The sequence below is a fragment of the Corvus moneduloides genome, chromosome 16 (genome assembly GCF_009650955.1).
Source record: "Corvus moneduloides isolate bCorMon1 chromosome 16, bCorMon1.pri, whole genome shotgun sequence".
In the NCBI taxonomy this organism is placed as follows: Eukaryota; Metazoa; Chordata; class Aves; order Passeriformes; family Corvidae; genus Corvus; species Corvus moneduloides.
In genome coordinates, this window is record NC_045491.1 from 3,229,028 (window position 1) to 3,255,193 (window position 26,166).

General features: G+C 44.5%; 1 long non-coding RNA gene across 1 annotated transcript; it reads left to right on the top strand.

The window, feature by feature from the left end:
- The first annotated feature begins 16,353 nt into the window (after nt 1–16,353).
- Nucleotides 16,354–23,969, top strand: LOC116452166. Its single transcript, XR_004243422.1, has 3 exons — nt 16,354–17,653; nt 18,570–18,723; nt 20,946–23,969. It is a non-coding gene; the product is annotated as an uncharacterized LOC116452166 (long non-coding RNA).
- The last annotated feature ends 2,197 nt before the right edge of the window (nt 23,970–26,166 follow it).

The following is a 26,166-nucleotide window of genomic DNA, read 5'->3' on the forward strand; positions in this document are numbered from 1 at the left end:
GCCATCCTAGGGTGCTTGAACACAAATATCCAGAATATTTTCCCTTTAGAATAAACCATGAATTCCTCTGTCCAGCTAAATTAATTTCATATATTAAATAAATCAATTAGCAATGAAATGGAAACCACCAAAAAAAATGAAAGAAAGAGAACAGAGCACACAGACAGAGAAGCCGTAGTGGGAGGACCACTAATTCCCAGTTTCTCTCTTATACCCTGATCACAGAAGAGTGCAACTGGATCTAAATTATTAATTAGAAATTAAAAGTTACTTGGATTTTTTTTCTTTCTGTTTTCTAATTCTTTTCTCTGAGCTGTTGTTTCCCTTCCATTGCTGATGGCATCTACAGCACCAAAACCAGACTGACACTGGGGTCCAGTCCCTTTCTCCGTGGCTGGATTTAGTGTAGGGAGCAAGGTCCATAACTAGTTTTAAATGCCAGAGCTACCACATGAAAACCAAGGAATGCACAATAAAGAAAAGCAGGGGGCAGGGTGGCTATGCGTTTATGTATTTATTTATTTATTTAGCGCTATAAATTCCTTCGTTTCCATTTTAATCTAATTCCCACATACTGGTAGGGTCACTGGCAGAGGAGATTGTTCTTGCTGTGAGCAGAGTTTGCTGGAGCCTTCCAGTTCCTGAGGCTCTTTCTTTCCCCACATGCAAGCCTGGAGTGCTGAAGACCTTCCTTTCCTTGGCAGCTGAGAAGCCTCCCAGCAGCTCCTGGGGTGAAATGCAGTTTCCCAGCTAAGGGAAGCTTATATGAATTGAGATAATTAAGATACAATTCAGTCAGATGGGTTCTAAAAGCTCTTGAGTTCATCTGTATCCTAACCAGTCCAGGGTCAATATCCCTTAAACCCTGTCTAACCTCTCAGAGGATTTCCAAAATCTGCTAGGCTGTGGGGAAAGAATTTCGACTCAGTCTTATCGGTATACACATCCAGTCTCACCTGCTGTGATGTGCTCAGCACTTGCCAGGCGCTGCAACCTGGCCAAGGCAGCAGACCTGAAGTCCCCGAGCTGTGCTGAGGGGTGGAAATAAAAGACAATGTCACATTTGCTTACAGGAGGGCAGCCCAGAGGAAGGCTGCCTGCAGGAAGAGCAGCCAGGCTCAGACAAACTCTCCCGTTGTTTGGGGTCATCTGGTCTACAAACTGTTTCACATGAGAGAATTAGATTATGCCAAACCAACTTCTTTGGAGGGTTGGTTTTTTGTTTTTTTTTAATTCAGCATTAAAAGGATGGAAATAATCGTAAATCTGGAAGCAATCACACACACATCACTTAGAAATGCTCTGCCTCAGTGCAAGGGAAACAGAATACATCAGTGCTGATTGGCCTGGGGTATCTCCCCCCCACCAAGCCCATGTCCCAGACAAGTTAAATGTCTCATTAATTAGGCACTAACTATGGTTAAAATTAGGAGAGCTGCAAGGATGTCTCCTCCTTCTTCAGACTAACCCTCTAATTAAAAGCAGGGTCCCCAGTTTGGGCTCTGCTTGTTGGCTTGCAGTTACTGAGTTTGGGGGCTGAGCCAGCCTGGTGGGGTCTGAGGGGCAGGAAGGGATTTGGGGATTTGGGTGTGGTGCCAGAGCAGGGGACACACGGTGGGAGCAGGCTGGGGACACCTCTCATCCCACTGTGTGTGATGGATGTGCACACTCCCAGCTGCTCTCACGAGCCTGTGGGAAATCCCAGCTGAGGGTGAACAGAAATGGGGCAAACCATGGTCCTCGAAGGAAAGTATCTGCAGAGAGGGACACTTAGGAAATCCACGTCCTTTACTCACACACGGGAGTGGCAGAAGCCACAGCCCCCACCTCAAGTCCCCACAGAGTGAGGGACACCTCACAGGCACTCATCTGGGACATCTCCAGCTCCTCCACAGCTCTGCATGCAAAATGCAAAGAAAGACAGCGCTCCAGCTGGGAAAAACTTAGATTTGAGGATACATCTTTTTTCTCTTGGAGAGTCTGAAAGCTCCTTATTCCTCCCAGGCTCTCGGTTTTAAATTTGCCTCTGTGCAAAGGTGGCTGTTTTGCAGCACCATTCTCGTAAAAGACATCAGCATGAGGAGAAATCCCATTCCCTTTTCAAGAAGCAGGAGAAGATCTCCTCCATCTATGCATCCCAAGTGCTGTCAGACTGTGATTTGAATCAGAAAACAGTGGTTTTGGCGAGGCATTCTGAGAAGAAACGAAAGCAAACCTGGCCATTGAAGGCAAGCAGCGAGGGAAGAGCACCAGAAAAGAAAACAATGGGGACATTCTGTAGTAACCACAAAACCCTACGTTTTCTGCCACATTCTGTTTTCCATAAATATTGGCCTTGCTTTATTGTAGAGCAGCCAAGAGCTGCTTGTATGAATGCAGCCTCCCCAACCAAGAGCTTTAATCAACTATAAATAAAGTTGCCATGACAGACAATAACAAATATAAATTAGCAGTGCTAAGGTACATCCTAGCACCTTCCAGCCAACTGGAAAACCAGGAAAGGCTGCTACAAGGCAGATGCTCCCAGATAAGAAACCAGCATCTCTTTAGGGGTAGTCTGCAACATTTGGGGCACAGCCAGGGGAAGGATGGGGAGTTGCTTGCCTTAGTGCACCAGCGCTTCAAGAAAAAAACACCTAAACTGGTTAAAATACCTGCAGTTTTGCTCAAACCCTTCCTCCCAGGTCAACACCTTCTCTGCATTTTGGGTTTTCTCCATTTGCAGTTTATCTTTGAGAATGAGGAGTGACTTGGGACACATTAAGCAAGTTTCATTCCCCATAAATCCAGAGTGTTGAAGTTCTCCTCATGAAAAGCTGAAATTGTCACATGAGGAATCAGCTCCAGGAGATGAGGCATTTTATGCATCAAGTACAGTGAGATTTGCATGGAAACTCAAAGATCTGGAAGGTCTGAGGATGTCACAGGCAACACTGGTCCTTGGTTAGCAAATGTGCTCTCTCAAGAAGGACCAGGGAGTGAAGATCTCCAAGCAAAGAGCACCTCACTGTTAACTTTGAACAGCAATTATCAGGGAGTTCCACCTGATTTTTTTTAAACATACACAATCTGAGACTGGAAAAAAACACCTTAAATTTCACTCTAACAAAACATCCAAGCAAAAAAATCAACCATTAAATATTTAATTTCTATTAGTCCTCTCTCCTTGAAGCGCAAACGCGTTTAGTTCCATCTCTAAATAAAAGTTCCAACAAAAATGTTGGAATCAAAGGAAAGCAAATCAAAGCTTCATCTTGAGAACATTGCAAGATTAGAGCATTATGAATTATTATTCTGAATTACTCTTAGTTATCATCTTCTCTTGGCTCAAGCACCTGAGAAACATTTGCAAGCCTGTCAGGAGGACTCGCATCCACATTTTTTCCTTTTCTTCTAATGAAATATTTGGCCACAAACATTCACCCAGTTCCCATCCCAACACCCCACCAGCTCTGACCCTGTTTACTTCGTGAGAGCTGATTCCTTCCTAGTCTGAAGTGGGGAATGACTGGAGGCAGGAAAGATACCAAATAAACAATGTTTGTAAGATTTCCCCACAGCAAAAGGAACTACAATACAGTATTTTAACTCTCCCACTGTGCCAGGGAATTTCATCAAAGTGTGTGACCTCGGCGATCATGTGCCTTGGAACCCTGCCAGAGCCAAACATGGAATTTTAAGTCAAGTAATCATTTCAATGCTTTTTTTCTTTCATTTGCTGGCATTGAACTCTTAATGGGAGTTTATCATACCTTCTGTCTCTAACGTTAACGTGTGCAGATATTTACAGAAAAAACAGGCTGAATTACACTGGGAGAGAAAGATGCTGGAGTCACACTGCAGAAGTTCAGCTCCTAAAGAGGAAGAAAGAGAGCCCTGATGTTATTTCAGCTGGAATAGCTGCTAAATTCACTACTAGCAGCTTTCCTTGCTGAGAACAATATCTTTAGCCTGGTCAATGCTTCTGAGATTTTGGGATAAATTTGACATTAATTGCAATGAACTTTTTTCTAGCTGAGAACCTGGACTTGAGTTTCCATCGCAAACCTCAATGACTGTCATTACAAGCTACCTAAAATCAAGCGTAAAGAAGACTAACCCTGGAGAAAGCCACAGTTCTTTCACAGCCATTTATAGAAAGGGAAATAAATATGTTTTTTCACTGTCAGTTCAAGGAGATCATACACAGTTTGGTATCTGGCAACTAGAGATCCTCTCTCTCCCAACAACAGAGCAACCCAAAAAAAAAGTAGTAAAAATCCCATCTGACTGACAGAGCAAGAGCTCAGACTCCCTCTCAGGAGGCCAAGCCGAGGAGCACTGTGAAGTTTTTCCATGTTGATGTGCCAAAGGCTGTGTTTGCCTCATGTACTTTTTTGCTCAAGAGCACAGTTCAAAAGGGTGAGTCTTGCTGTGATTAAAGCCCCATTATCTTCTGACGAGGCTCGGGGCAGGCTCTCGCAGAAAGTGGATGGGGCTGTGTGGTTGTTAGGAGCACTCAGAGGGTTCCATGGATACATTTGATAATATAAAAGGAAAAACACTCAACCCCCAGCCCAAGCTTTGGGCTTGAGGGTCAGGTTTGGGCAGAAGCACAACCGCTGCTTGGCAGTAGCAGCAGCGTAAGACGAGCCGTGGAAAGAGGCACTGCTGGTGCCACAGGACACGGGGAAGGTGAGGGCAGCAAAGCAACTTTTTGGCCAAATGGCTGCTTGTTAGAATGTGGGTTTATCATACCCACATTCAGCCATCTGCTGTGGCTGGGAAATGAGCAGCAGCTCCAGAATATGAGTCAGCCAGAAACAGAAAAAGGGTGTTCTGTAGCAATGCTGCAGAGATGATGGCACACATCAACAGACAGGTAAATACAGGATAGAGGGAGGCTTTATTTCCCCTGAGCCCATCCTTTTGCTCCATTTGCACCTATAACCAGCTATAACACACATGTCTGCCTTTTAAATGGGATGGGAGTGTTTAGACAAAGCCAATCTGGGCATTTTTTAAACACTATTTTTTGAATGAGTGAAAAACAAAATACAGCAGAAAACTTGTTCTGAAATCTTTCCAGTCATAAAACCCCCCCCAAAACTAAGAATAAAGGCAAAGGAATAATGTCCATGAATTTCAAAAGAGGTTGTTTCAGTGATCCTTACAGGAAATATCTTAGTCTGAAAAAACTTCACAGTTCATATTCTGATGCTTCCCAAAGTTCAACTCCTTGAATTGTTTTGAAAACACCGGTTTTCTTTTCATAAAAAATCACTTCACAAGCTTCAAGAAGGATAATTAGCCTGAAAATTAAAGACAACACTGAGTTTTCAGTCAAACAAAACCATGCCTGGAACCACAATGAAAAACTGGGGGGCAAGAGGGTGTGTATCTTACTTCACTTCATTCAAAAACTTCCACAAGCCTCTTTCACTTCAACCAAGTTTTCTCCCAGATTGGCACGGGGTTTTTTTCCAGTCTGGCTTTAGAACCACCTCAGGTCTTCCATGCCCACGTCAATCAATCAGGGGGTCCTTTCCCACACTCCTGACGAGCATGGAGGGCAGCCAGAGGAGCTGTGAGGGGACAGACTGTTCCCATGGTGGGCAGGAATGGGGCAGCCCAGGAGCCACCCCGGCTGATGCCCGGAGGAGCTCTTTGTTCAGGAGGGCCAGAGGCAGCTTCAGCCTGGTTTGGTCTGGTCTGAGTTAAGCCAAAGTTGAAGCAGCCAAGATTTCCAGTGACATCCCTTGCCAAGGAGGAGAGGAGAAGGCTGCCTGGAGATTCACTGCAGTGAATTTCATGTAAATATATAGATGCATATGGTGATACAGGTGATACATGCACCTCTCTGGTGTCTGCGTATGGATTGCCCATTGTGTCCTTCACTGCCATCCCAGACCCTGTCAAGACACTCCTAAGCATGACTTGTGTCTGTTGCTGCAGCTTTCTCAGTCAGGCCAGCTGAATTCAGTGCCATAAGTACTCATTTCTGTAAGTGCACTGGGACAGGGGATTTAGGGTGGCTGCTGCAGTCACTAAACTGGGTGAACTCGGCTCACACACAACAAAAAAGGAACCATTAAACAGCCTGAATTGGAAACAGGCTTCAATAAATCTGCCTTGTGAATGAGGCAAGCAGTAGAGGCCTTAGACCACCTGTTGGGATGGGGCGTTGGACGTGTTGGATGATTGTTGTGCTCTCAGACCTAACCCATAGCACAGAAAAATCCTGGCACAGCCACAGTCCCTGCTCGTATCCTTGCCATCAGCACAGACCCTCAGCCACACAAAGGGACAAAGGCAAAACTGGTGCTATGGTTTAAATGTTTGAAACCAAGCTGGCTCCAATGACTTAGAAAAAAAAAAGGGCAGGGCAGAGGACAGGATTAAATGGAAAGAAAAATGGCATTGGGATAGGTATGGATCAAATGCTTGGTAAATGTTTTATCTGCTAAAATGTGATTATTAGCAGTGGAGGAATCAGATCTGAGGGTTGACAGACATGATAGTCCAACTGGAACATACATTGTAGGAGGATTCCTTAATTCACTGGTTAAAATACTGGGTGAACTGCTGAAATTACCAAAATACAGGTTTTGTGACTTTAAAAAAAAAGAAAAAGGTTTGCATCAGTAAAAGGCATCTTGCCAGTCTTCTTTCTAAAAAATCTCTAGTAGACATATTTCAGGGGAAACAAATTAGAGCTGCAAAGGCAGCTGCCAGAACTGCCCCACATTTTGGTCCTGTCGGGTCACCTCTCATCCAACCACTTTTCATCCAAGCAGCACAAAAGGTGTTGCTTATGAGGAGGGGTCTCCCAGCAGCTGAAAATCTCCAGCCTGGTTACAAGTGCCGGTGCCAGGTGCCAGGGGTGGGCAGAGGAAGGGCTGCTCGCTGGGTCCATCTGCATCTGCACGGAAAGTGGGTTAGGGGAGTTCTCCTGTGTGGAAATGCATTTTATTGTAGCAGTGCCCATGCCATGGGTGGTTAGAGGGGGATTATCGACAGCCTGAGACAAATGGGAGGAGTCTGTGAAAGCTGCAGGAGAGCTGGAGGGTCCCTCGTGCCCTGAGCTTGAGTCCAGCTGGAAATGCCAGCTCATTTTGGGAACTCCACTACAGAAGCTGTGACTTGAAACATGGCAGAACTTTCTGCATCATTTCTCTGAGAAGGCAGGATAAAGACTTGAACTCCTGTCATTATTAAAAATGTAGTGGCCTCTAAATCTCTCCAAATACATTGATATGAAATAAATCATAATGAACAAATAAATTTTGTGGCAGCTAATGGTGCCGTTTGTCGAATTTCACCACATGGTGGCAATAGTAGTAAAGGTTTGATGCAAAAGATTTTTCTGGAAGCTCCCAAGCCATTTAAACTATAAACTGGGCTGCTGTTCAGTCTACCTTGTGGTATAATATAGCTCTATTTTTTTGTGTGTGGAGAAATCAACTGTCACAGCTCCCTTATTCAAAACTATGTGCACCTCTCACTCACACGTCTGGTGAGGACTACAGACAATTTATGGGATTTTTTTGAATGTCTTCTTCCCTTCTTTCTTTCCCTCCTATCTTTTCCTCCTCCAAAACACATAAGTGCAGCTTCTGTGAAATGTTAATTCACAGAAGGATGTATTCTCAGAATCAGGAAAATTGCAACATTCATTTCTTTAGCAAGTGAAGGAGACTTCATAACACATAAGTTGCCCAAATGTTCCAGTAAGGTCAGATATTTGTATACCAGATTAGTTGCCAGCAGAAGAAAAAAAAATAGAAAAAAACCCCTCACAAACCAAAACAAATAATAATAAAAAACCCCAAGCACCAAACAGAATTAAAAAGCAGTACTTTGGGGCTGAATGACTTCATTACAACTTCAGTTGCTAGTGGTGACTGACCAATATTGCAACATCATTTCTAGAGGTAATAATAAACCCCTATTATCCCTCATTCTGCAGAAATACAAATTCGGGGCTGATGTTCACTCACCTCCAGGGTGGAGCAGGGTTGTCTGGTTTGTACCAGGCACAGTGTGCACCTTTTAGTAGGAGAGGAGACAAGCCACAAGCAGCAACAGGATGCAGGTTGTATTTTAGGTAGCCAAATAAATATGCATATTGTGGTTTGTCTGATTGACCTGTGCCCCTTAAAAGCACCCTACAGTGATGGTGAAGGCCTTTAGGGTGTTCATCACAGTCACAGTGATGTGTTGCTTGGTGCATGAGAAGAAGCACAGAGCAGGAGCTCTCTCCCGTGCAGAGTTTCAACACGACAGCACACACACAAGAGTTACCACCCCATTCCCCTGAGAAGTCCCAGGGATTTATGGCTCTCCCAGGGGGCTGCTGCTGTTTCAGCCATGCTCCAGAAGCCCCATGCAGCATTGTCTGCAGTGCTGGATCAGCAGCGGCATTTCCTGGAGCACCTGTTTTTCTTGGAGGTCTCTCATCTCCCTGCTGACCAGACCTGAGGTTGCTTATTATCAGTGATTAGGTCAGCTCATATCTCCAGGACTGGAAGGAATGATATAAAAACACACCATCCTACACCATCTCGGGTGACCTGCCAGGAAGCAGTTTATTTATATGTCCCAGGCACTCAGGTAGATACGTGCAGGCAGACAGGTGCAGAGTGAGCAGGAAAGCTGCCACAAAAGTGCTTTAACCCTGTTGTCACCCATTCACATTGCCAGGGAGGGTCCAGTGCACACACTCCACTGCATCATTTGGGACAACCAGGCAGCTGCCTAGACTTTTGGCACTGCTTCAGTGGTGGCCACATCCACCCTGGAATGCAGAATATGGTTTTCACACCTTCGGGAGGTGACCAAGCTGCTTGGGTGAAATCAGATGTCACCTGAGCCAGGCTTTTAAAAATGGCCCTTGAATAAAACCCAGGACCACTTACCAGATGGTGCAGGATGATTCATCAGTGCTAACACCAAATCCTACCTTTGCTTGGAACCACCAGCCCAAACTGCATCATCTGGGACAGCCCCCCACACACCACTCCCCTGTGACCATCCACCACTTCTTTCCCACATCTCATGCTCTGCCCTTTCTCCCCAGGGCAGTGCTGAAGAAGTCAAACAGCCACTGGAAATTGCAACAGCATCACTGGAACACGTGGGTTCTTTGCCAGTTTACCTCAGCAGAGCACTTATTCCAAGCATCCAGGGCTGACAGGAAGCTTTCCCTATGGTAGCTGTGCCACTGGTGTGAGGCCATCCCATGGTTCTGCTTCAGGAACAAAGCTGTTTGCAGTTCAGATGTTCGATGGAACAGGATTCCAAGAAGGGAGCCATCAGTAAAATTGATCTCTATGTCTGAGGAGAAATCTTGGATGAAATCTTTCCCTGCGAGTCCAACAAAAACAGCACATCAGTTACTCCAGTGGATTTAATTTCACATGTAATTCCTGGACAGATGCCCTAAACTGAAAGAGTAAAATACTCTGCTCCTGGACACTTGGATTGCATAAGAGTGCATGCCCAGTGCTAAACCGTACACAACTCGCTATTTGTACTTTGCCTCAGACTGCCACAAAGCCCAGGCTCTCAAGGGACCGGTATTTTCATGCTGGTTTTCCGAAACAATTAACATAAACCGCTCAGAAAGGACCAGAAAGAAACAGTGCTGGGATCTCATCCTGAAACTGCCTCATGTAACCAGGTTAACAATTATCACACATGAAAATAATGTGTAGTAGCTGAAAGTCTGGGGTATGCCCCCAGGATTTCAGGGTGGTTTTTTGGATTAGGAGAGGCAAGGTACTAGTGGACTTGGACATCCCTGGAGACATCCTTTGCTTTGCAGGCTTTTGTCCTTGCTCAGGACAGAACACATCCCTCAGACACATTTTTTCTTGGTCTAGTTTTGGTGCTTTTAAATAAATTCTTTATTTCTCAAGGGCTGTGAATATCCTGGAGAGCCTAAATGGGAGGTGTTCAAACAGCAGAAGAAATCAGTAAGGCAGTTTAGTGGGCTATTGACTTATATCACAATTTAACAGGTGTCTGAAGGTCTGTTTGTCATTTAGCTAACTGAACAACACATTCAAGGAAGATACAGACCTTATCCTAATTTTCTCCTTAGGCACACTAATCATTACTGTAGGAGCCCATATAAATCAATCAGAGAGAGAACCAGTCAGCAGCTGCAATGCTGTTCATAGACAGAGTGGCTCAGCAGGCACACATAGCAGGACCTGCCTCGCCCTTTCTCAGGGAGGGCTGGGTAAAATTCAAACCCCAAAATTTGATAGCAAGAAGGAAATTACAGTTAAGTTTCTGTACCTACTTTTTTTTTTTTTTTTTTTTTTTTTTTATTGGTGCATTGAGGTGTACTATGCCTTGAACTGATGCTTGTAGGAACAGCCTGGAATATTTGCTGTACAGTCCGTCCAGCACCCACCAGGGCACCAAGTTTCTGCATCCTGAGGGAAGGATGATGAGGATCACACAGTCTCACACTACCCACATCTGGGCTGTCCTCAGCAGCACCATTTAATTGAGTGCCATTTAAAATCAGGCCCATGTTATGATTTACTGGTGAATGTACATCATTAGCTGTGCTGTCAGTTCACTTTACAAATGTAATTGCTGTTCTTTCAGTAGACAGAAGTGACCCTTTGCAAAAGATTTCCCTTTTCACACATCAAACAGCGTTAAGCAATATCCAGTAGTCAGTGTTACGTCCCTTCCCAGTATGCAAGACCCTACTGAACACCTTATCTGACTGGCTATCATTCAGGCCATTAGAAATTCCTGATTTCTTCGGGCATTTCATTTTAGTTTTACACTTGCCCCAGCTGTATTTGACAGAAAGTATTTCAGGCAGCAGGAAGTGTTTAGATGTATTAGAACTTCCTTACAGTAAATATGTTTAGTTAACACAGTGATAAAGAGCAAAGGAGGGTCAGGCTGACACCTGGAGCACATGGTGCCCCGTTATTCCCTTTGTTAGCAGGTGGTGCCTCAGCCAGTTCCTGCAGGGACAAGGGACACGGCTGTGAAACCCAGCCAGGGACAGTGTGCAGATAAACCTGAGTCCCATGTTTGCCCTGAACAACATCCCCTTGCTAACACAGTTGTAGCTGAGTGCATGCCAGTGCACGCCAGCACACGCTATCCTCTGCCATGCAGTGATTTCTTCTACCCCTTGCCCTGCTCAGCTGCAGAACCCAGATTCTCCAGCCATTCCTCCTTCCTTCAAAGAAGGGAGGTGGAAGCTGCTGAACAAAGCCAAGCACAGCCTATAGTTCTGGTTTTTATCTTGCTTTTGAAGATGCTGCTTAATCTCTCTCTGAACGAGAGCCAGTTCCAAGAGAGCAAGAGAGAGCAAGGTCCTTAGGACGAGGTGATGGATGGAGCCATGGAGTTCAGAGCACTTTGTTCAGCCACTCAAGTTCTTTCTTTAGATAATGATAAAGTTAACTGGATCAGTTTTAGAGGTTTATAACAGCAGAATGATTATGGATTGATGAGTCACGAAATGCATAACCCACTTAGAAGTCATCAGGCTGACACAGCGCAGACTGTACCTGGAATATCCAGTCCTCTTATATTTTTAATAGACTAATTGTCTTATAGATGGCATGTCTTAAATAACGCTAAAATCATGGGTTCCCTGTTCAATGTTACCCTGGTTTTATTTTTAATATCACCACCTACTAACCAGGACAATACCCAGGCTTTCCTAAATCCATGCCAAAGCACCCATTAACTACTGTGAGCTGATACTTCTGAGAACAGGAGCAAATCCCCATGGACATAAATTAGTGTAACTCCATTAACTTAAATGGAGCTTTATTTTCTCACAGCAAACAAGGAGCTCTCTGCCTTGGATTCTGAATTGTCCCACACTTCAAGCAGCACCTCTTCAATGAGTTAAATCAACTCATTTCCTTCTGATGCAAAATTGACCATAGAGAAATGGTAGAGTTATGTCAGCTTATGTTGGACCATGGACTCCAGAGACATTTTCTCTTTGCCATGCTTGTCTCTTGCTCTTCCAGTGAATGCGAAATTAGGAAATAATGAAGGAAGCTGCCATGGGACTGTATTGTCCTTGCAACTTGACCAACATTTTACCTGCCCAACTGGAAACGCAGGTGGTCTTCTAAAAGCAGACAGTAAGCCAACATTTTACAGACTAATGGTATTTTCAGCCCTGACCAAAACAGACAGGCTTAGATTGCCCTTTCCTTTGCACTATTTTTTGTAATGGTTTGATTTCAATGAATAGAGGGTCATGCTCTCAGCAATGTAAACCAGACCAGATTTGTGTCCACATCACTTGTGCAGCTCAAGGTACCCTTGTTAACTTAAGCTGCAAAGGGGCTGTGGTATTCTTTGAAGAGGGCAGTGCTGTATGAAGGGCAGGGAGTGAGCCAAAGCTCTTCTTCAGATGTGCACTGTGGTTCTATCCAGACTCATCCACTTTTACCCTTTTCCTTGGGTTTGAAATCTCTTGAAAGCATCCACCAAAGATGACCATGAAACACAAATGCGCATTTCAACAGAGCAGTTTGGGAATGTGAGATGTCAAGAAATATGCAGAAATAATTTTAAAAAAGCAACCTTGTGAGCCACCAATTGAACCTGTTGAAAATTCCTCACCATTGTTGTGAGGAATTCCTTGAAATTGCCAAGGATATGGTGCAGGGGAGGGATACAGAAGAAGCCCTGGTGGAAGTCAGAGGGGAAATCCATTGTTTGAACAAAAGCTTTGCAAATTGTGCTGCAAATTGTGTGTAGGTACAAGTTTGTACAACTTCTCCTCTTTGAGTAGTCGGTTCATTGCTTCCGGAAGGAGAAGCAGTGGAGTGAAACTTTGATATTGTTTAACAAAGCAACCTGTGGGGAGAGTCAGGGTGGGGTCCTGGCTTTCACCTTGGCTCCTGGCATGCAGGGAAACCCAAGAAAAAGCCACCTTTCCCAAACCAAGAGACTGCTGCTGAATTTCCAGCCCAGATTTCGGAAGAGAGATGACTGCCCCAGGGTTATTTTAGGTAGCTACCCTGATTACAGCAGTTGTGTTGCAGTACTGACACAATCCCGCTCGCTGCTGAAATGAAGCGACACAGCAGATTCGGAGCAACTTCCACAAGCTGAAAATCAATACATTGAAATAACACGGGCGAATTCTGATCCCAGTCACATCTGGGGCATTCTGGAAGCTGCAGCAGCGTTGTTAAGCCAGCCTATTGCTGAAGCTCTTCAGACCAGCTGCTCCCATGTTCCCACCATCCCACTTGCACACAGGGTTTGGAGTGGTGTAAGTCAACACCTCCACTCAGTTCACTCATTCGTGCTCTTTCCAGCTTTCCATGCAGGGCGAGATGAGATCACTGTTTGTTTGTTTGTTATTTCTTGGTCAGTGCCTCTGACAAGTTCATAAAACAATATTAATGGATCAACGCAGAAAACAAAAGATTTACATATTTTAGCAAGCTGAAAAGCAAATAGATTTACAGTTAGCACTGAGACCAACAGAATAGCTTGTTTGGGACAAAATTTTATGTTTGCATTCAAGTTTGAGAAATTTCATTAAATTTAATTTTTTTTAACTGGCATTAAGGATGGTGGCAAGTGTTAAGATATTTGTTCTCATTGGAAAATCAAAACATTCTGTTTTGAAGGGTGCTTTTTCTGAATGTTTGTTTGTTTGCCTCAGCGGGAACAATTCTGCAGAAATGAGGCAAATTCTCAAAGAGCTTTCATGTTGCTGAATCCCTGTTTAAAAAAAAAAGGGGAAAAAAAAAAAAGCAGCTAGAGTTGTTCCCAGCATTTCTTCCAAACTTTTACAGAAATTAGAGTGAAATGGTACTGATTAACATGGGGTGGGGGGGGGGCATCACCCTTGCAGTAACTCTATCCAAGGCACTGGATTTACTCAAGATGACTTTTGGGTCGTGGTATTTCTAAAGCCTGTAGTCTTCAGCAGTTCATTTACAGAACATTCTTCTTCAATGACATGAGGGCAAAATATTGCAGATAATGGCCCCAATGTTTACACAAGACAAAAGAAGCAGGATTTACTCAGACAACAGGCAGGTGCTGAGGTGTGGATGCAGATAGGCAGTAGGTTCACTGCATGGTGCAGCCAACTCATCAGGACAGCAATGGCAGCACATCTGAAAGGGAGCTGCCTTTGACCTCCTCTTCCTCCTCACTTCTTGGTTTTATTTGGTTGTTTTCATTTGCTATGTCAGGTCCTTCAACCATTAATCTTCAATGTGTCATTAACCCACATTTTAGAGGCTCCACCCTCCCATTTTGCCAGCCTGTGGCAGCTCCACTTGTGCAGCCCATTTAGGTTACCCAGGAGCCAGACTTCATCCATGGGTATGAGAGAGAGGACACCCACATGAGAAGCCCATGAGTCTTTCAGACAGGGACAAGTGTCCTTCCAAAGAGTGCACATGGTTCCAAAGGGAAGGCAGAGGAATTTGCATTAAAATAAAGTGTTGGTTATGGGAGTTAAAAAAATACACATAACTGGGAAACACTCTCCCCCATAAACTGGAAAAGTACCAGCTATTGTGGGCTATTTGCCAAGGATTCAAATTCTCATGAGCAAGCTTCTCTGAGCTCATTTGAAAATCCTCATGAACTCTGTTGCCATTCACTCATTAGGTTCAGGATGAAGACAAACCCTGGAAGCTGCTGAGAATCCAGAGGGCTGCCAGTCCTCCCAAATCCGAGCGTGGGACTCAGCCGAGCTTTCCCCACCCCACAGAAAGCAGATGAAATAATGTTTGGGCTCGTTCTGTCCATCCCCCATGTGGTGGAAGCAGAGGCAGGGAGCAGCTCGCTTTTGTTTGCAAGCTTTCACAATAGCAAAGGGGTTGGCAGAAAATCAGGTATCTGCATGTGTATTTGCAAGGAAACCCAAGGCTGCTGTCCAGCTCCAACTTGACAACTGCCCACTCTGTGGCACACAAACACAGAGCCCCTCTGGATGCCCTGCTCATATGATGGGCTCAGTCCACCTTCAGGTCACTGGGCCCTGGTGTCCGGCCGTGGGCATCCCTAGGGACATTAAGAACATGCCTTGGGGTTTACCTGTTTTACACTTTGCCTGGCTATTTGTCCACGAGTCTGCCAGCAGCCACATCTGTCCTTGTCCGTACCCAGGGGCTGGGGAGCCTGCTCAGGGATAAAGCTTTAAGCATGAATAATGCATGCTAGCAGCCACATGGGCACGTGGCATTACCTGTAGGTAGATGTGTGTGTGTGTCAGCTCTGGGGAGCTGATCCGAGCATGCAGCAGGGAGGCAAATGCTGCACATTGCACAAGCTCCCCGAAGTGAGGAGGGAGTGTAGGACCCCCTGCCACAAAGTGCTTATTTGATTTCATTTTAGATAAGGACATTCCAAAGTTAAAATCCAAGCCTTGATAATGGTGATGAAAAATGAAACTAGTGTTGAATGCTCACTGCCATTCCCTATTTTTTTTCTTTTCACAAAGACATGAGCAAGTTCTTTCTAAATTATAAATAAAATATGATACCTGGAAAAGAAGGAAAATTCAGAGGTAAGGCTCGGCTCCGTCTCTTGACCTCTTTGCTGTGCAGCTGAGCAGTCAACACTGGGACACGATTCCAAGACAGACTGTGGGCATGTCCATAGCTGTGCACAGCTGAGAAAATAAAAGACCCTCAGCTAGGGCAATAACCCAGATAAAGCATCACCTTTCCCCGCCACCGCAGCAGCTGGGGGTGCCACTGATTTCCCCAAAGCCACAGATTAGAGTCCAGTGTCACCCCCCCAGCCATGGCAGTGGGACACGTGGGTGGCAGTAGCATGTGCCTCTGAGATGAGCTCATAAAGTCAGTCACCTCCTGATTTTCTTCTTGAGTAGATTTTCACAACTCCAGCTGCACAAGTTGAACGTACTGTGTGTTTTCACCTGGTGCAGGGTGATCCTGGAGACCTGGAGGCACAGCTGAGGATGTGTGGGCAACCTGGGCTGGGCTGTTGCTGTTTCCAGGGGAAAGCTGCTGAGGGAGGATTTGGAACATCCAGCATTGATTTTTGGATGTCAGTGTCCAGGAAGATAGAGATTGTTTGGGGAATTTGGGGTGTTCTTTTTTTGTTTAACAGAAACATTCTTCTAAGACATTTTTGGAAGCATTGCTGATAAACCTCAACACTGAAATCCAGGTTAATGGAGCAGGGGAGGTTTGCATGGCACAGCTTCAGATTTGGAAGAAAACCAACAAAGATCAACCTGGTTTAGCCCCAAATCTCACAAGGGCTCACAGAGAGCCATTTCAGGCTGCTGTCTGCACAGAGGAGGCTTGGTCTTTCAAAACTTTTTGTATCTAAATCTCTTTTGCAGTTTGCAAGGGACGAGCAGTGATTAGCTTTGATGCAGATGGCTGGGGAGGCCACAAACATCTGCCACTGCTTTCCTCCCACCATCCCAATGCACAGGGGGAGGTAACTCCGGGAGAGGGTTATGCATGTTTTCTTTGCTGCTATTTCAGAATATGGTTTGTAAATTTTAATTCTAGTGATGGCCTGATGATGTTATCTGATGAAATGCAACCAGAATTGTGACCTGCAGCAGGCAGAGAAGAGCCACTTGTGGGGTAGCTCTCGAGATGTCCCACATTAGGTCCACAAAGTCATGGTGCCTTTCTGAAGATGAAAAACTTTAAAAGAGTGATTTAAAGGTAAGAGCACACACTGGCTCGTTCAGGCAGAACCACTCTTCCCCCTCCCTGAGCCTACCTTTAATATCTAATTATCAGGACTAATGACTGATTATGTGTCTCCAGTGTTCTCGACTTTTAATAATTCCTGTCCCAATATGCTTTACCGCTTTCCGGGGGAAATGTTATCTGAAGTGTGAAATTAACCATTCTTTTGTTATGAACTCACCACTTGGCCATAGCTGCTACATAGTTTCAAACCTGAAACATATTTGAACTGTTTCCAAGTTCATCTAGAGCGTGACCTTGTGTGTTTTAATAATTATAATTTCCTCAGTAAAGTACAGCTCTAGAACCAGAGAAAAAATGTACAGACAGCTGCAGGGGTGGGGATGGCTGACCTTAACGATGAGCTTTACAAATATAGCAAGAGGAAAGCGATAAATCTCTGAAACCAAAGTGCTTTCTCATTTTAACCCCTAGCATGCAGCAACGCTCTGATGGTAGAGGGGAGCAGACCATCCTGCAGGCTGCCGCAGTGGCAGTGGAGATGGGAATGTGGAAGGACAATACAGAGGAGGTATCAGGTTGATCTTTCTTTTCCCATTGAGCTGCTCATATGTCAGATTTTTCATCTCCAGAGTGGTGGTGTAAATCAGCTGAAGGCAGCAGGATTTGCCCCTGCTCTGCAGAGCCCTGGCTATGCGTGCACATGTGAGTAATCCCGTTGGAATCAAGGACTTGAAAGAGGAGCGCGCACGAGAGTCGTGTTTTGTAGATATAAGGGCTGGAATCTGGGCCACATGGCTCAAGACAAAGAGACGTGTCAGTTCTGCACAAATAACATAGGCATTCGCCTTCCAAACTCCAACCTACTTAGCAAGTGCCAGAGTCACTCTTTCCATCCCACGTCTTGGGGAGCGGGGACCAGGACAGCGGGGTGACCTTCGCAGGAGCTCGGATGAGCCCAGGGACTGGGTGCTCCTGGCAGCCAGGGAGAGGTGGGTGCACTGCAGCCTGCATGCTCTGATGGGGCAGCGAATGGGATCTCGCTGTGCAAGCAGGGAAGAGCTGTGCTTTGAGCCGTGATCTTGCTGGGAACAAAAGTCTACTGCAGCCTGCTGTAGGTACCATCTCTGCTGCAGGGCAGTTCTGACCATAGCAGGAGGAAATAGCCTCTGTTTCTCCTCCAAACGCTTTGCCTCTGTACAGCAATCAACTCCTAAAGCCTCAATGAAAGAGGGTTACAAAACAATCAAAGGAGAGAGGGAGTGTGAGAGACCACCCAGGTCAGGGTGCGTCTGCAGGCATGCATCACTCCATGCAGTGTAAGACTTCTCTGAGCCACTTCTGGGAGATTTTACCGTAGGAATATGACTAACACAACACTTGGCAAAGCAAAGACTAATAGTGTGATTGTTCTGTCGGCTTCTTCCCTTCTTGAGTAATATCGTGCTGAGCAGTGTTTGAGTGAGCGATCTGAAAGGCCTTTTCATTATTGTATCGAAAACTCCTCTGACTGCAGATCTCTTAATCAAAGGACTTTTATGTAAAGTCACATTTTTTCCAAAACCAGAAAAGTTCAGGCTCAGAGCATAAACATTAGACTCATTATTTAGAAATAGCAAGTAAGTCCTTTGGGTTCTGGTATCAGATCAAAGCTAAAAAATTAAATTGCTTCAGAAAAAAAATTAGTTCATTTTGGGAATCAGCATATTTCTTGTTTGCTTTTTCATTATGGAGCTAAAAAAAGGAATAGTGAGATTCTGCCGGTGGTTTTCAAGTGTTTTCCAAAACTGGATGGATGCTGCATGCTAAGAACTGCCACAGTCTGTGGAGGCAGAAAATATTTTGTTGACATGACAATAAAAACATTCTGCAGATTTATCGAATTATTTTCTCCATCACCATCCACAGCCACAAGAAAGCAGCATGATCCCCACCCTGCCGTGGAACAGAAACCTGCTCTCAGCTGGCACTGCCTTTGAACTGAAGTGCTGGAATCTGCCCCAACACGTGGAGGAAGAGATTTCCCTCCATGTTGTGGGTGAGACTTGGGAAGAGGCCTCAGGTCAGCAGTGTCCCCCACCAACACATGGCCTGACCATGTTGTCCCAAAGAAATCACTCCTTTTGGGACTGCCCAGTGGTAGCCACTTTACCAATGGTGGTTTGGGCAGAGATAATTAGTTTATTATTGCTAATGGGTGTAGCACCACTATTCTGGTCACCAGTGCTGTCCATCTTCCTCCAGCCCTACCTGTCACACTTCTGTCTCCTCCTTGTTTGTGGCCCTTGCCTGATTTTTAGGTTGTGGATGCACAGGTGATGGATCTTGGCACAGGTGGAGGATGGAGATGTGGGGGTGGTGGAGGGCCATGTCCCACAGATCAGACACTGCCAAGACAGACACTTTCTCCATCCAAGACAAATCCCACCCTGGAAACAGCTGCTGCTGACAGCAGCTCCCACCCTTCTGGTGGTGCTGGATGCTGAGTCCACGGTGCTGACTGCCATGTTGGGGTATCTCAGGAGAGAGGGAGCAAGGGGAGAGGCCAGACTAATATTTGGGATTGCTTTTTTTTTACCATTGCCTTCCTGATATTTTTCCCCAGCATCCATTATCTGTTGTGCTCACAAGGCAAACATGACCAACCTTAATTCCTGCTGATTTTTGTGAACTCTGCAAGTGCCTCAGAGAGAGGTGGGACTCTCGAGAAGTACCAGGGAGAGCAGGCTGCTGAGGGCTGAGGAATGGCAGAAATGCCGCATGTTTTCTGTTTGTGACACCGTGGCTGATGGGCATCATTTAATCACACAGCAAGACCGGTTCACTCTACCTTTACACCAGTCCTTAAGATGTTTCCCTTATCTCTGGCTTTCTGTGGAGGGCTGGGGTTTTCCCTGTCTGGTTCCTCTGTCACCTACAGGTGGCTTTCAGTGCTTAATCCCTGGGAAATGTGAGTTGTCTCCATGACTCAGCTGCAGTTTCCCTGCTCGGCTGTCACACGGTGTTTCATCTTTTCACTTCTCAGTCCCCATCTGTACAAAGAGGTCAGTAATGAGAGGAAAACAAGCATAGCAGGGCCAGCTACACACAGATCCCCAAGTGTTGAGGGGCCATACAATTTCTTAAATGAATTGGTCACATGATACTCATGATACTCTTTTTTTTTTTCTTTTTCTCCTTTACTGGGTAATTGGAACTTCATAGACATTAAGAAGCTGAAACATGCGTAACAGTTCTTTATGTACAAACAGCTTTTTCTCTGCAAACTGAGGGGCTTGTGGGGAAGAGAGTCTTTCTGTGAACACTGGAGAGAGCAAGCACCTGTTTCCCACAAGTGTTACGATTCCCACAACTGGCACGAACTGTTGATATTCAGGGTATAAATGCAAAATTTCCATCTCTGCATCTCAGGATTAGCTGCGTTGTCCCCAGTTAAACCTCCTCACTGAATATATATAACTAAATCTTTCCAAATGACCATGCCCTGCTCCCTCTCATAAGTTCTGCCTTCATCTGGCCTAACTTCTGCCCAAGTCTTTGCATTTCCTATAGGCTCAGCACATGAAGACCTCAATTAATTTCTTAGATTTGGAGGCCTCCAGCTAGAAGAGACAGGAAGCCCAAGAACTTGGGTGGATGAGTTGCTCCTCTGGGTCTCATAGAATGGGAGACACGTAGCCATCAGATTGGCACTGTGCCAATGGAAAGGCCCCTGCTGAAGCCAGAGTGTGTAATTTGAACTTGTAAATTCAGTAACATGGGAACCAATTACACAGAAACCCAAGCTTCAGCAGGCAAGGCTGCGCTCTGCTGCTGCTCCTCGGCGAATGACACGCAGTGAAGGTCGGGATTGAGCTGATGCTGGGCTGGCAGCAATACTGAATCCTCTGGAATTTGTGTGCTGTCTTCAGAAAGGAGGAATAATGTAGAAAAAACACTTCTGGCCACCCACTTCCATGCTGCCACTCAGCCCTGACCCATTATTTGGGAAATTTCTACTTGAGGAAGGAAAGGATAAATCAGAGTACATTAAAAAAATAGCTTGAAATTCTGGCTCAAGGCAGGGAATCAGAGGAGAGCAGAGTCCAAACTTTTCTGCTAGTTTAGTAAAATGGTGTGATATGATCTATTAAGCAGGGGAAAGGAAAAAAGACAAGCTCTTCTGCAGGCATTGCTGGGCAATGTGAAGAGACACCTGGGAAGAGACTTTCTAGCAGAAAGAAGTGGGCTCAAGGAGGTAGAAGTGGCTCTTTCTTAGATGTTATTTTTCTTAACTACCTTCAGCACCATCTGATGGAGCTCACTGATCACACCATCACGCTTCCCAGTGCGGGGAGATCGTGTGTTACACACGCTTGAACACGGAGAGCTGGTGCTGGACGCCAAGAAAGCAGCTGGGAAAACACACCACAGCCAAGGGACCTCGGCACAGGCACCACCAGATGGGGTCTGGACATGGAGGCCCAGCTCCAACAACCCTACACCCCACTCCAGTGTCAGCACAGCATCACACCATGGCAGGAAAGCTGCTTTTTGTGAAATGGGAATAATACCAGCACAAATCGCTCCCAACTGAATTGTTCATGGACCTTCAGACACCATCAAAGTCAGGAGCACAGCATGTTCGTGGCCAAAATCAATCACTCCATTCTCACACTGGGAGGGGGAAGGGGCAGCAGTAAAGGGATGTTATTCTGTGTTTGAAGGAAACATTCGACCAGAGACCTATTTTTCTTTCTGTAAGAGAGTAAATTGGCCATAACTGCAAATGAACTGCAGGGATCCACTACAGACCAGGATAAAAAATTCATTTTATTTCATTGCAATTTCAGAATTTAAGGAGTAGAAAGTATTGATTTAAATAATTAAACCATTTTGTAATCTTATACTTAAAAGTGTCTGTCTGTAAACATGGACAAAAAGGACATTATAAGCTTTTGAGGAGAACATAAGAGTCTAAGACTCAGGGAGACTTCTGGTTCTCTGAAACTCTTAAGTGGTCATCTAAACATGTTTTAAACTCTGGCCTGCCTGCATTTTTGCAAGTGACAAAGATGTTCCACTTGTTTCTCATGCCCAGACTTCACCCTTCAGTGCTCCACTTGTTCTCTGCACGCCTTGAGTCCTGGCTGTCACTCTTTGCCTCTGTGTCCTGAGCCCCTCTGAGCAGTTTTCATGTCTCTGGGCTGCAGTCTCTCTCTTTGTTTCATATCTGAACCTATCCCTACACTTCCATATCTGCACTTATAAAGTATCTCTTTTCTGGTATTACTTACTCGTAATCACTCTATAATTACATTGTGGAGCCCTGTCAAGCTCCCAGGAACAAATCTCATATGAAGGATGCAAAAATGGACCTCTATCTCAGGGAAAATTGTGGCATGTCAGAGATGAGGAAGTTGTTTGATCATTAGTCTTATCTAGAACAAATTGCACATAATAACCTTTAATATTTTCTATCAGATTTGGTTCCTCAGAGAGACACAGGTTTTTTTTTTAATTAATCTGTATTTAACGGAATCATTTAAGTATATCTGAGCCCCCAAAATAAGATACTTAAATGTGCACTAAAAAATAAACAAATCACTAGTTCACTGAATGTGGCCCTTGTCTCACTGCCCTTGACAGAGGCTTTAGAACTCAAAACTTTTGTATTGACTTAAGATAAATGCTGCAAGACCATAAGCAATCCATTGTTCTTATGGTACCCAATAATCTAGTCCTTTTATTTAAATATGATATAAGTAATCCTAGAGCCAATGAAAGCACGGAGTGACTAGGTGCTACGTTCCACAAATACTGTATTGCACAGAAGAGTTTAACTCCTTATCAGAAGAACAGTTGGCTGTGACCGTATTAACAATTATATTATCAGTTTTCCTTGGCAACATTTATGTGTCAAAATGTATCATGGGTTTCACAGCTTAGCTCCAGAAATAGGCTGTGATCCGGGTGACATCATACCTCTCTCCGTAAACCCCTTCTTTTTTTTGGTTTTCATCCTTCCATAAACACTTGTACTCCCAGACCTACACTGGACCCACTCAGGCCACTGAGGCATAACGAGCTCTTCCCACCTTTCAGCATCACAGCCTGGAAGGAGGGTTGAAAATTTTACCAAAAAAGCTTTTTTTGTGCTGGAGAACAGGAGACTTTGCGGCTCTGCTGTGGCAGCGCGGGAGAAGTGCAGAGTCCGTGTTAAAACTGTGACCACTGTGGGGTGGACAGGCACCAGAGGCTGTGGGTGACTGAACAGGGCTGTGGGCTCACTGTGGGATGTCAAAGGATAAGAACGTGTCAGGGCTGGGAGGTGCAACTCCCTCTCTCCATCCGTGTCCCGGGATGAGCCGCGCCATCGCTCCGCCCGTGGCACGGAGCAGGGGAAGGCTGTGAAAAGCCAGGAAGAGCTGAAAGCCTCCTCTCCAAAGCCTAACTGGGGTTTTTAAACACTAGGGAACACGATTCTTACAAAGGAAGCCTTAGAAAGTGGCATTGTGAAACTGCATTGCAAAACTCAATTAAGTGAAGTTGCAAGCAGCTACGCCACAGTGCTGTGTTGGAGGCTGGGTGCCACTGGGGTGATTCACGAGCAAACGTTGCACTGGCTTTTCAATTTTATTGTTTTGTTGGTGTCTTTTCAATTTTTTCACAGGTGTATATTAAGGAAAAATTCTAGAATATGTTTATAGCATTCAAAGGCATTCTGTCAAGCCTTTCCTTTTAAAAGTCATGAAGGATGAGGTAGTAACTAAAAACATGTAATACGTCATCACGATCAGTTCCATGTCTTCATGAATGAAGCCACAGTCCAAAACATTTTCCTTTATTTTGGAGGACCAGTTTCCCGGATCTCAACATAATTGGCTTTTACCTTCAAAATCTAGGAATTTATTAGATGGGGTAAAAAAAGAAACCAACCAACCAAAAAAAATCCACCACTGAATTGAAAAGTTGTCTTAGGAATCACTCAGGAAAACTAAAACTAAGCTAAACTTTGAAATTGAGTGTTTGGATCACATTAAACTCTGGGACAGGGTTACTCAAGTTTTAGCCATTCCAGTTTTGATTTCATTTACTTTGGAAAAGAGTTCAGCAGCAGTGAACTTAAGGCACTACTGTCAGTAACTGAAGAGAAGCTTTATAATGGACTTTAAGATCTTTTGGGTTTTTTTGGAAGCTTCTGTGTAATTCTTCATGCAAACAGCTCTTCACTGGACAGATAGCATTTGAATATTGGGATGTTCCTATCAATCCCTGCAGAAGTTTGGAAGTGACACACAGCCCAAAATAAAGATATACTTAAAAATTTCTTGGTTGTTTTTTTTTTTTTCTTTTCCATTTCCTTTTATTTTTCCCTCCAAAAGCCAGAGGCATAATTAAAAAAAAAAAAAAAAAAGAGAGAGGGAGAAGAGAGAGAGGGGAAAAATACAGTGGAATTGCAGAACAAACAAGATGGCAAAATAACAGAACTATTTTTTAATAAGCTGGGAATTTGCCTCAGTATGCAGTTCTTGGAGGAGAGGAAGTTTCTGTGAGCTGGCCAGACTGCCTGTTGCAGACATATGGACACCTGGAAGAAAAGACAAAAGAAAGTTTTATTCTTGTATAATCCTAAGGTTTTGTGACAAGGATAAGTAGTCCTTGTTAAGGAAATCTTGAAAGATTGTAGAACCTGTAAATTGCAGCTTTCACTGGTTAAATGATAAAGAAGCATAAACCTGGGATCTTTGCTCTTCCTGTGAATGCAGGATAACTCCTTTAACATTGATGGAGGAAAGTTGTTTTTGAAAGGATAGTCCAGCTGGTGAAAATAAAATACACTAAGAAAAGTGGAGATGGGGAGGGAGAGGAAGGGGAAATTCTATAAATAAAACCTATATTTGAGTTAAGCCCTTCTTGAGCTTTAATGACTTATGTTTCCTAAGGGAAGAGAGGAATAAGAACTGTGATGAGGGAGACAAATACTTGTTGAAAATTCAGAAGATATTTTCCAGGGTCCCAGCCTTGAGGCTGAATGGGAACAGAGCTGGACTCGCACAAGGAAAAATACAAGATTAATGAGGAGAACTGTAAAATCCAGAAGAGAAGAGAGATGCAGAGATGTGTTCCTCTCACTGAGACTGAGCACGGGATAGAGGAGGATTAGAACCTAAACATTGCTCATGTGTCAACTTTTCTTCAAACCTAAGCTATGGAAAGCTTCTTAGCTCTGGGATGATTTTGCTGGTCTTTCTAAACCTTAATTAGCTAGCTATTAATTCCCTATCATCATTATTTATTCTAATCTATTACATGGAGGCTGGGACCAGCTGTGTAGCTGAAGGGAGGGATCTCTGGAGCACCACAGTCTCTGTTCCAGTGACACTTTGCTGTGGGTGTCCAGGACAGGAAAAGGTTGCAGTTTATGCGGTTTATTCTGAGCTCTTTTGTAGTATGAGATGACCTGAATTATGCCTAAATATTGGCATTGGCTTCAGCTGCTTTACAGGGTTCTCTGGTAGCTCTGGGCACTCTTGCTGGGGACATCTTTGGTGAAAAAGCAACAGCAAAAGAGCCGTCCTGCTTCATCAAATGTTCCCTGAGCTATGTGTGTTATTAAACACACTTAATGTGTCGGTCATCTTTTGTTCTTGGGATGCAATGGGTTGTGATACAGAACTCTCCCTTGACACAAGAGTTCTGGAAATGGGCATTCAATGCTACCTCTGACCTTAAAGTGAGATGAATTTCAAGAAACAATTAGGAGTGGAGAAATCAAACCTTCTTAACGCACCAAAAAGGAAGGAGGGTATCCCCTTCCCTTCCCTTGCAGAGATCTTCCTTAAAATGAAGTCCTTCTATTTGCAGCAAAGCATGTGCTAATGTGTGTGGAAGTGTGTCACTCAGTTAGATGTCATCCAACAGTTGTGACGCTCCATTTTTAAAGGAAATGTGTTTTGCCATCAGGACTTACAGCACTAATATTACCAGTACTCATTTTCATACTTCATGATCTGCAAGTACATCAACCCAAACAGCAAGGTTGCTGTTACAAGGGAGCATGAGACTATCTGAAGGCAATACAGAAGTCACACAGGCTGCAAGTGTTTTACTGGAGTGCTTCAGAGGCACTTTCTCCTTAGGGGTTGACACAGATGTGTCTCTATATTTCAGAATTCATATTGGGTTACCAGAGCTCTTAACATGTGCTTACTGGAGGCGTTAAAAATATTCCCATCCCCCTTGTGAAGTGCTTGGATAGGCTGTGTGTATGTCTCAGTGCAAGCACAGCTCCTCAGGTGCTGTTTGTGTGTCCTTGTGACCAGATTTAGACTGTTTGTAGATAGCCCATCCTCTGGCACGGGTAAGGATGAGGAATGCAACCACCTAAATGACATCTTTTAGCATTGGAATTTGTTTCTCTCACAGGGCCTGAGAAACAGAGAATCTACCAGTGAAAGGCATCTCCCTTTGCAGTTAGAAATAAATATTTTCATGATATCTCCCAAATATTTGATGAAGGCAG